This window comes from Stenella coeruleoalba (genome assembly GCF_951394435.1).
Source record: "Stenella coeruleoalba genome assembly, chromosome: 13".
Classification (NCBI taxonomy): Eukaryota; Metazoa; Chordata; class Mammalia; order Artiodactyla; family Delphinidae; genus Stenella; species Stenella coeruleoalba.
The window spans coordinates 40,988,425-40,998,381 of record NC_137159.1 but is presented as its reverse complement, the minus strand read 5'-3'; the positions used below and the strand labels follow the sequence as shown (position 1 = coordinate 40,998,381).

At 36.6% G+C, this 9,957-nt stretch overlaps 1 long non-coding RNA gene across 6 annotated transcripts in view; it reads left to right on the top strand.

Moving 5' to 3' along the window:
• LOC307196374 overlaps positions 1 to 9,957 on the top strand; it is a 606,711-nt gene that overhangs the window by 522,915 nt on the left and 73,839 nt on the right. For 5 of the 6 annotated variants that reach the window (XR_013831117.1, XR_013831118.1, XR_013831119.1 and 2 more), the window contains one exon: positions 8,463 to 8,545. This is a non-coding gene — a long non-coding RNA (uncharacterized lncRNA). Of the gene's footprint in view, positions 1 to 1,608; positions 2,218 to 8,462; positions 8,546 to 9,957 lie in introns of those variants that run through there. The other variant, XR_013831122.1, reaches the window with a different exon arrangement.

Sequence of the window (9,957 nt, the reverse complement as noted above, 5' to 3'; positions counted from 1 at the left end):
GAAGAATTGTGGGCTAAGTGGAATGGAGCCTCTGTTGGGGCTGAGCTCTGAGAAGTTGTTCCTTTAGGTTGATAGGAAAGCAGTTGTCTGTAGACGGGAGAAAAAGGCCCCACTGGTGACCTCTCCTCTTAGGAGTCCTCCCTGGAGTGAATTTCCCCACTGTGAAAAGGATGGGCTGGCCTTCACTTACGTGGGCTTGAATAGAAAAACTGTCCACAGCGTCTCAATAGCCCACATGCCTTCAAACCAACTGCCCGGTTCGTCTGCAAGAGCCTTCATCTTTACGTTAATTTTTGCCTGGCTGCTTGTGGGAGCCTTTGAAATGTACAGAGATGCGCACAACAACCCTGATGATCAGGACACAGAAACCACACTCAAAAACAAAGTGTCTTGGCTTCCTCTGTTTTCCCTTGTTACAGTTGAAGTCAATTCTCTTGTGCCATTGTTTTGAATCCCTTCCTTACATATAGTCATTCTCTTTTAAAAAATTTTATTTCTGTAGATCTCTAGAAATAGAAGTTAGTACTGTTTTCCTTTTTGAATCAGAAATAGGTAAACACCAGTAAAGCTGAGCGTGGAGTGTGATTTAGTGTAGGTTAACATAGTGCAGAGGGTATTTTGCAATAAAATTTTAAATTAGGGGGAATATATTTACTGCCTGTCGTGTGTGTGGCTTATGAACTATCGGTTTGATATCTGGCAGAATGTGTAAGAACTGATAATTAGGTATGTGTGTGTAGGTAGTGACATTTGTTTAAAACAAAGTACTGTAAAACTGAATTCATTTATGCCTCTTACTTTGTTCAGCCTCTCATAGACAAGTAATAAAATATACCAATAATATCTCACTTTACAATAAGCTTTAATTATAGAGACACCTGATAAAATGCAGATGAGCTATCTGTTCCAGAGCTGTGTGGATTCTAATAAATAGAATTGGTAGCATGTGTGCATATGTGAGCCTGAGAGACAGACTGAGACATAGAGACAGAGGCTTACACATAATTGTACTGAGATTTTTGAAGTGAGTATTTTAAATTTGTAAAATTTTATTGGCTGGAATTATAGTTAACAAATTAGAAAAGGCTCTTACATAATTTGTCTTTATTTATTGTGTCAAAATACTCAAAGAAGCAATGACACAGAAACAAAATAAGATCATTTGATGAATGCCTGTTATTTTTTTATATTGCCATTTGAAAGCGTTAAGTTTTCCTTTGTGTTTTGCAAAATAATATTAATTTACATGCTAGAAGCATGAATGAATAACCATTTTTAAAAAGTCCCAAATGATGTAGAGCGTTTAGCAACCTTGGTCACTTTTCTTCCTGTGGGTGAAATCTGACCACTGACAAATTATGCCAGAAATTCCAAATCAAATCAAATGGACCTCTTTTCCAGGTTAAAAAGTAACCCAGAGAAGGCCTGAACCAAAGGCCTCTTTATGTTACAAGGTTACTGTCAGAGCAACTCTGATCATTTCTGGTTTGCTTTTTGTTTCTTTATTTCTGCTGTATCCTTCAGCAGAGGTTTATTTCAAAAACTTGGATACTAAATGAGCCTTTATTAATTAGAGATGGGCAGAAAACCAGCTGTGACATAGTGACCCTGGGTGGGAAGCCAAACCAGAGTAATTAAGACATAACATGGTAATGGGAACAAATAATGAATACACTCAGTGACCTGATGCCGAGCGGTGCCCCCTCTCCAGGCCTGTGTTTTTTTTTCTTTTCTTTTACTTTTTTTTCCTTTTAAACTGATAGTCTCCTGGAATTGCTTTCTTATTATACTTTGATACAGATGGTGTCCAAAGAAGTGACAATTGAGGAAAATATAGAGAAACCGTGAGGTTTAAAGGCTACTTCTGTCTATGTGATACTATTTTTATTGTTAGCGACCAGAGATTGGTATTCCTTTACTGCTTGTCACACAGAATTTCTCTTACACGGAGAAAAGCCAGTTGAATAATATCCTGGACCAAGTATGCATCTCTCCTCACCCAGTCATGCATGCTCTACTACTGTATCTGCTGGGTTTATTCCTAGGATACGCACTCCTCTCTGATGCTGAGAAAAAAAAAAAAAGAATTTGGAAGAAGCCAACATGGTCCCCAAGCTCTCAGAAGATGAGAAAGTCTCTTGTGGTCCCCTTTGCCAGACTCTAGCTACCCAGGAAGGAGACTGTGATAAGGCTTTTGTCACGGAGTCCACATCAGAGGTTTGTAGACACAGAAGGACAAAGCAGTTATCAAGGAACGTGCTCACTGTTTTGAGATGGTTCACAAAGTTTCCAGGTGGATAAAAACCTGACCCACTCAACCCACACTTTTCAATGCACTTTGGGTTTGGAACAAGGCTGATTGTGCCATGAGATAAGAGTTTCATTTTCAACATTTCAGAAAGTGCTATGACTGTCAAGTCTTTTTAGAAATACTTGCTATCTTCCTGTTAAAATTTAGTTGTTTGGCACCTTTGCAGATCTTGAGGTTAAATAGGATCCTTATAATTCCAAACCTGACACAGAGTAGGTGCTTAATGTAAGCTTATTAACTAATTATCTGTCTAGGCTTGTAAAATGGTGAATCAAGGCAATTTTCCAAATCAAAGAGTCCAATAAAATACAAAACAAGTATACCAGCAAAATCAAACAAACCATTAAGATTCCTGTAATGGATGTTAAAACCTCTTGCTTTTTATTTTCCTGACTTTTAAGGCTAATTACTTCAGTTTACCATTTGTTTATGTGTATCAACATAGCCAAAATATTCGTGATACCTTATCCAACCTAAGAGATTTTCTTGTCCCAACGTAAAATCATTTGTACCTCAGTTCATTCTTCAGTTGAAACAAATCTTCACCCAGTTTCTGAAATAGTAAAGGATTACTAAATAATATCTAACCTAACATTTACAGGAAAAAGAGTTATGAATATGTCAATTACAGCTCTCCTAAGTTATGCGTTAGCACCACTTCGGGTGTAAAGGCTTCTCTTTTTTTTTCTGTAAAACTTGCCTACCAGTTGTGAGAGAGCCAAAGACAGTATTCTCGATAATGTGTCTTTGTGTCATGAAAGCATTGGCATTTCTTTTGCCTTCTGTGAATCATATCATAGCTGGCACACTGAATTAATCAATAGAAACATTCTACATCTATTAACAGTTTACTCTGGAGGCCTAAATGTCCTGGGAAAAATAAAAGAAAGAATTGCCCCCATTTGATTTTAAAGCAGCTCTGTTTGGTTCTTATCACATTGAGCAAAGAAGATATATTGCAGGATCACTGCTTTAAATACTTAAAAAAATTTTTCAATGAGGTGAGTTTGAATAAACAGATAAATAAGATAATGGTAATAGAACCTAATGTTTTCTTCTGCTAGACCTACATTATTTTTGTTTTAACATGATATTCAGGTGAACGATTTCAGGGAAGTCCTAAGAGTGTTCTCTGTATTGGTAGCCCTGACTTGTGTATATTATTAACATAGTGTACAAAAGAAGGACCTACCTCTTATAGAAAAGGTATTTGCATCTATCTTCCTTAATGGTCAGGGCAAACATGCATGCTTCCAGAAAGAAAGGGCTATGGGTTTGGGTGGTAGGGAATGGCTATGGGAAGTTTGCTTCTGTTTAAACAAACAGAATTTCTTAGCCAACCTGAAAATAAGTGCTTTATGATTTTTTCCCCTAAATCTTTCAATTCCTTCTGTTTGGGTGGGTTTTATTTAAAAGTCAGGCTCAAGAAATTCAGAGCTTTGACGAAATATTTTCCATATCCTTTGAGTAAGTTTAGAAAGTTTTTCTCTTCCTGGTATTAAAGTGAAGGTAAAAAAAAAAATCCCCACAAACAGGAAAGAGGTCCTTGGGCTAAGTCAGACTCCATCCATTGCTTAGCTGAAAACATAATGAAATATAGAAATTTATAAAGATAAAAGTACAATTTCCCCATCAGCCCACTGTTAACACTGCAAAGGACCTGTGCATTAAGCACGTAGAGATTGTACCCTAGGGCATGTCACAGGTAACGTGGAATAAAGGCAGTTGCTTCTGTGGTCTCAGAAGGCAGGCAAGTCCTCTTTTCTGTGGAAGATATTAATACTGATGCAGTAAACATTTCCAGAGATGCTTTCCCAGAGTGGAGTCCTTTGCTTTTTCCCCATTCATTCTTCTGCCTGTTCTTTGTGCTTGAAAAGAAGAGAACCGACAGTATATAAAAAATAGTGGATAGAAGATGGACAGAGTCAGAAAAAAAGGAAGTGATTAGAGATGGACCCAGAAAACCATCCTATTTCCTGACAAGTGCCTTGTGGAGGCTGAGGAGAGAATAATTCCTGGAAGCATTGTTTATGCACTTGTGTACTTCTCATTTACCCTTTTCTGTATTTTCCAGCTTCTCTAAAATATGTTTTACATTTTTTTTTTTTTTTTTTTTTGCGGTACGCGGGCCTCTCACTGCTGTGGCCTCTCCCGTTGCGGAGCACAGGCTCCGGACGCGCAGGCTTAGCGGCCATGGCTCACGGGCCCAGCCGCTCCGCGTCATGCAGGATCCTCCCGGACCAGGGCACGAACCCGTGTCCCCTGCATCGGCAGGCGGACTCTCAACCACTGCGCCACCAGGGAAGCCCATGTTTTACGTTTTTAATTAAATAAAAGTTTTCATTTTTTAAAAGTAAATGGTCTCTCAGGGCATTCACATGAGCCCATGTCGATGAATAATATAGTTGGAAAGAAACTTAAAGTTTATTTGACACAACATCTTCAAGGGATGTGGGAAGGAATCAATTATCTTGACTTCAGGTGTTGAGCATTTTCATCTATCATCTATCCATCGATCTATCTGCTGACCTATACATACAGCCATATATACACACATATGTCATTTTCATGTGTGTTATGTGTGAAAATTGTAAGAATTATAATGTATGCCAAACTCTTTATCCTCAGTAATTCCACACTAGGACAGTAGTGTGCAGATAGTGAATATTACATTTTTGCCTCACTCTAGATCCACAGCCTATTCTTCTCCACCCAGCTCTGTTCTCGACAGACTCCCTCAACTTCTTGTTTGCAATGGGGTTTCGGCAACAGCTGCACAGGCAGTACATTTGTAGGACAGGAGGGGAATGAGTTAAAGCCCTTATTCCCCCACTTCCTTCTTACCAGGCCACAGGTTGTCAACGGCTACCACCATGGTGTGCTCCAATTCATCTAATCATTCATTTAATAAATAGATATCAAAGCCCAATCTGTTCTAGATGCGGGGAGGCACAACAGAGACCAAAGGCGTGAGATCTCTGCTCACACAGAATTCATTTTGAAAATGGCTTTTTTTCATTGTTTTTATTTTTAAATCATGAAATACTTGAAGGATTTTGTGATCTACTTTTTAGTGAAAGAGGCATTTTTTTTAAGAACTAGAAAAAGATGTCAAAAGCAGTCATCGTAAATGGAGGTAGTCCTTTGATATATTCATGGCAAATACATTGTATATACCAGGGAAATTGTTGAGTAAAGGAAGAAAGTGAATTTTAGTTACCATTCGATGGGTATTTGAGTTGCAGTGATGCCAAGTAAATTAATGAAATATTAAAGACAGGCATGTAAGTGAAGAGACCCTATTTGTCAGTCATACTCTAAACTGTGCAGAGCACATGCATAATCTAGGCTGTAAAATTATTAAAAACTGCAGATGATCTTTGTTTACCACTTTCACGTTGTTTTGATGTAGGAAAGAAATTCATCATTCATCAAGAAACTTACTTGAATTATAGATTTGATAACTAATACTGACTATACATAGTGATAAAACATCTGCTTCAGTCTAGTCAGAAGCTCAGTTAATTTTGGGAAGAAGTCAGTCAAGCCTGTTGCTTGGTGGCATGTAGACAAAACTACCAAGTGATCGACTGAGTTTTTCACTTTTGAATGGGTTGTTTGGCACTGTGTAGACCCAGCCTATGATTATACTGCCATCTGTATTCTTTCTTACATCAGGCTTATTTCAGCCACAACTTATACATGCTGTTTTGAGAAGAACTAGTCAATATTTTGGTTTGTCTTTAGCTATAAGAGTGCCGTAGACAGTCTTGCATGAACTTGGCTCTGCCTTGCTAATTCTCTGTCAGTTCTGGCAGCTATAGGAATCTAAGTTCATGGTGTAGATATTTGGATTCCCCTCAAAATAAAAATAAAATATGTAAAATAAAATCTTAAAATAGGCTTCTTTTCTTTGACAAAAATACCCAAATTCCTAGAAATGGCCAGCCATAGTACATAGTGTATGTGTGTGTGTGTATATATATATATATATATATATATATATATGTTTGTGTGAGAGAGTATAATTTTAATGTAAAAACAATACAAACAGAATCTATTCTATTTTGAAGTTAACATAGTTTGAAGTTATCATAGTTTCCAAACTACATGAAGCAATTGAATAAATCATCCCTTTCCAAATTCAGCTGTACATAAATGCTTTTGAAATTATAAGATACTAGTGATGGTGGTAGGAATGTTCAGTCGAAATTGGAAAATGAATTAAAATATTACATGTATTTTTCTTCAATAGAACTATCACATCTTATAATGTTACAGCCACTATAGGGACCAGTTATTTCTTCTAAGGACATAGGCTTACAAAAAGAGAGAAAGTTTGAGCTTTGGAGGGAAATGAATCATAAAAGAGTTTTTGCATAATGATAAAATTATTCTCTGGTTTTAACAGGTCAGAGCCATATTGAAACATGTTCCTCTATAAATACACCTGAATCAAAATCCCTTTGTTTGTCTGTTTCTTTCTTTCTTTAATGAAAGTTAGGGGAAGTGATAAGTCAAAGAAATTGAGGAGGAAATATGTATTCTTTTATCAACCAAGGGGATAAAATGGACAGACTCAGGTTTTGTGGGCCCTGACATTTATACAATTTGGGTGACCCACTTTTGAAAAATATATAAAATTACAAATAAAAAATTAAGTACAAAAGTTGATGTTATTTAATTGAGAGGAATGTTATTTAATGTAATTTAGTTTAATTAATGTTATTTAAAATGAGAGGAAAAAGATCTTTGGAAGAGTCACATACAAATCAGGGACCCTAAACCCTGAGCTTCATTAGCTTCACAACATAGCCAATGGGCTAACAGAATATACTAGAACAACAACAATAAGAAAATTATCTGGGGGCTTCCCTAGTGGCACAGTGGTTGAGAGTCTGCCTGCTGATGCAGGGGACACGGGTTTGTGCCCCGGTCCGGGAAGATCCCACATGCCGCGGAGCGGCTGGGCCCGTGAGCCATGGCCGCTGAGCCTGCGCGTCCGGAGCCTGTGCTCTGCAACAGGAGAGGCCACAGCAGTGAGAGGCCCACGTACCGCAAAAAAAAAAAAAGAAAAAAGAAAATTACCTGGAATTTGAGCAAGGGAAAACAATTCACCATAAAAAATATGATTTATGATATATCTTACATTTAAATCTCTTTTGGCTACCTAGTATTCATAAATAACTCTTGTGTAGGGTAATCTGGGTTTCTTTTTTCCTTTATTCCAGTAAAATCTGAGTCAGCTGATTCTTAATTTCATTATCTTTTGAAACATTTCAGAATCACTAAGTAAAAACCCTTCGAACATTAGGAGTAGTGGGCATATTACCAGAAGAAATATGGTGACCCTAGAGGAGATATAAAGTGGTAATTGAGGGTTGAGAGACCACAGATTTTGTCTCACATGCCCTCAGCGTCTTTACATTACAGATAAGTAAAATAAAGCCCAGAGAAGAGAGGCGACTTGCCTAGCTTCACAGAAACCATTAATGGCAGAGGTGAGTTTAGAAGACACACCTGTGGGCAGACAATCCAGAACCATATTCACTACTTTTAACTCCAAACCCAAATCTCCAGTTTCCTTCACTGACTCAGCCAAACGACTTTATTATTGTAGTCACCACTATTGCCATCTAAGTTAAGATTCTAAGTTCTAAGGAACTACCTAATGAATTTCAGTGTCTTCTCTTAGGTTAATGTGGTGTCATGTGAGCCTTCTGAGAATGTTATGGTATTTACACTTACTTACTGTGACCATTGGAGCCACTTGTAGCTGCATTGCATCTTGCCAGTTGTGAGTAATGTGGTTAGCGCAAACCCAGGCACATGATTCGCTACTTTTAAGATAGTTCTCCCAGTCATTTAAGTAATTTACTCAGACAAAGGTGGTGTGGGAGTTCTTGAAACTGTTTCTTCCAGTGGTTTAACAGAGATGAATCCTCCCACATAAACAACTAAAAGTATTGATTTGAATATAAAAATACATATTTTAGGTATATCAGTAGCATGGGAAGAAAGTTAGTTCTCAGAGGTCAAAAACGAAGTGAAAGTAAGAACCCAAGGGGCAAGTAAAACAGTTAGTATAATTTTTGTCCTCAGGGCAATGATCAAACCCAGTTAAACTTGTTTCCTTTTGACATTCTCAAAGGTTGCAGTGCTCACAAGTGAAGAATATGGCATCTAAAGGTGACCCTCTCCATAAAGCTGGGACCCTAAAGAGCCACACTCTCAGTAAGTAGAAATATTACCTTTTCCCAAGGGATCAGCAAGATAAACTGCTCATCTTGAACCTTGACTAAAGGAAAGACTTCTTCTTTGGGAATTCATACCACAAGCCAATCTTTACTGGCTGGGTTTGCAGACGGAATCCACAGTGCCTGGATATGTTCAAATAAAATTCAGGCCATGCATCAATTAAAGTGATGCTGAATTACTAGTGTCCCCAGGCACCTAGCCAGAGTAAATGCAGATTCTATCTAAAGGAGCCTATTTCCATCTAAGCCACAACAAATTGGTGTGAGTAAAGTTTCAAAGAATATGAACTCAATTTCAAAAATTACAAAACACAAAAAGCAACAGGAAACATGAGCAGAATGAATGTTACCCGAAATCTTCCTATATTGGAAATATCAAAAAAGACTAGGTTTAGTATATTTAATAAATTAATATAGAGGATAAAAATGAGTAGGAGAGGGGAGTTTATTTAGAACAATGACCAAGCAAGTATAAAATTAACCAAAGAGATCAATGAAAGAAAAATATAATAATTGAAATATAAAACTCAGTACTTTTAAAATCAAATTAGACACAGATAAAAAGAGAGTTAATAATCTGGAAACTATATCTGAAGAAATTATCTGGAATGTAGTACAGCAAAAACAAAAAGGGAGAACACATGATTGAGTTATCCCAAGTAGGATAAATTTAAAAGTCCACATTTAAATATATAATGCTAAAGCTGGATATCACCAAAGACAAAGAGATGATCTCAAAATCAGACAGAAAAATAAATTGTCTAAATAAATATGATTAAATTAATAGTTGACCTCTTGTCAGTAGCAGTGGAAGCCAGAGACAATAGAATACCTTCAGTGCCTTAAAAGAAAATAACTGTGAACCTAGAATTCAACAAGTATTTTTCAAGAGTAAGGGTAAAATAAGAGCAGTTCAATGTGAAAGGTCTGAGATGCAAGGAAGAATAAGGATCAAAAAAAGTAACTAATAAGTTGGGAAGTCTAAACAAACATTGACTATATAAAACAATACTTAAACTTTTGTGTTTCTAAAAGAAAAAAATAAGATTACATAAAAATCCATAAAGCAATAATGCGTGAAAAGGGAAGAAGTTATCAAAGTTATAGTCTTCTAACATTTGTTCAGAAGGAGAGTAAAGAAAATGATTAGCTTTAGAATTTGATAAATTAGTATGCATGTTAAGATTCCTAAAGTAATCATTAAAAGAAATAGAGTGTTAAGTAAAAAGAAAAAATATATAATCAGAGACCATATTCTGTTCATTCAAAAGAAGAAAATAAAGACAGCAGAAACATATAGAAAAGGTGTGACCAATCTGTACTTCAAAATAAGGTAGAAATAAGCCTGAATCCATCAATAATTATAATAAATCTAAATGGAGTAAATGA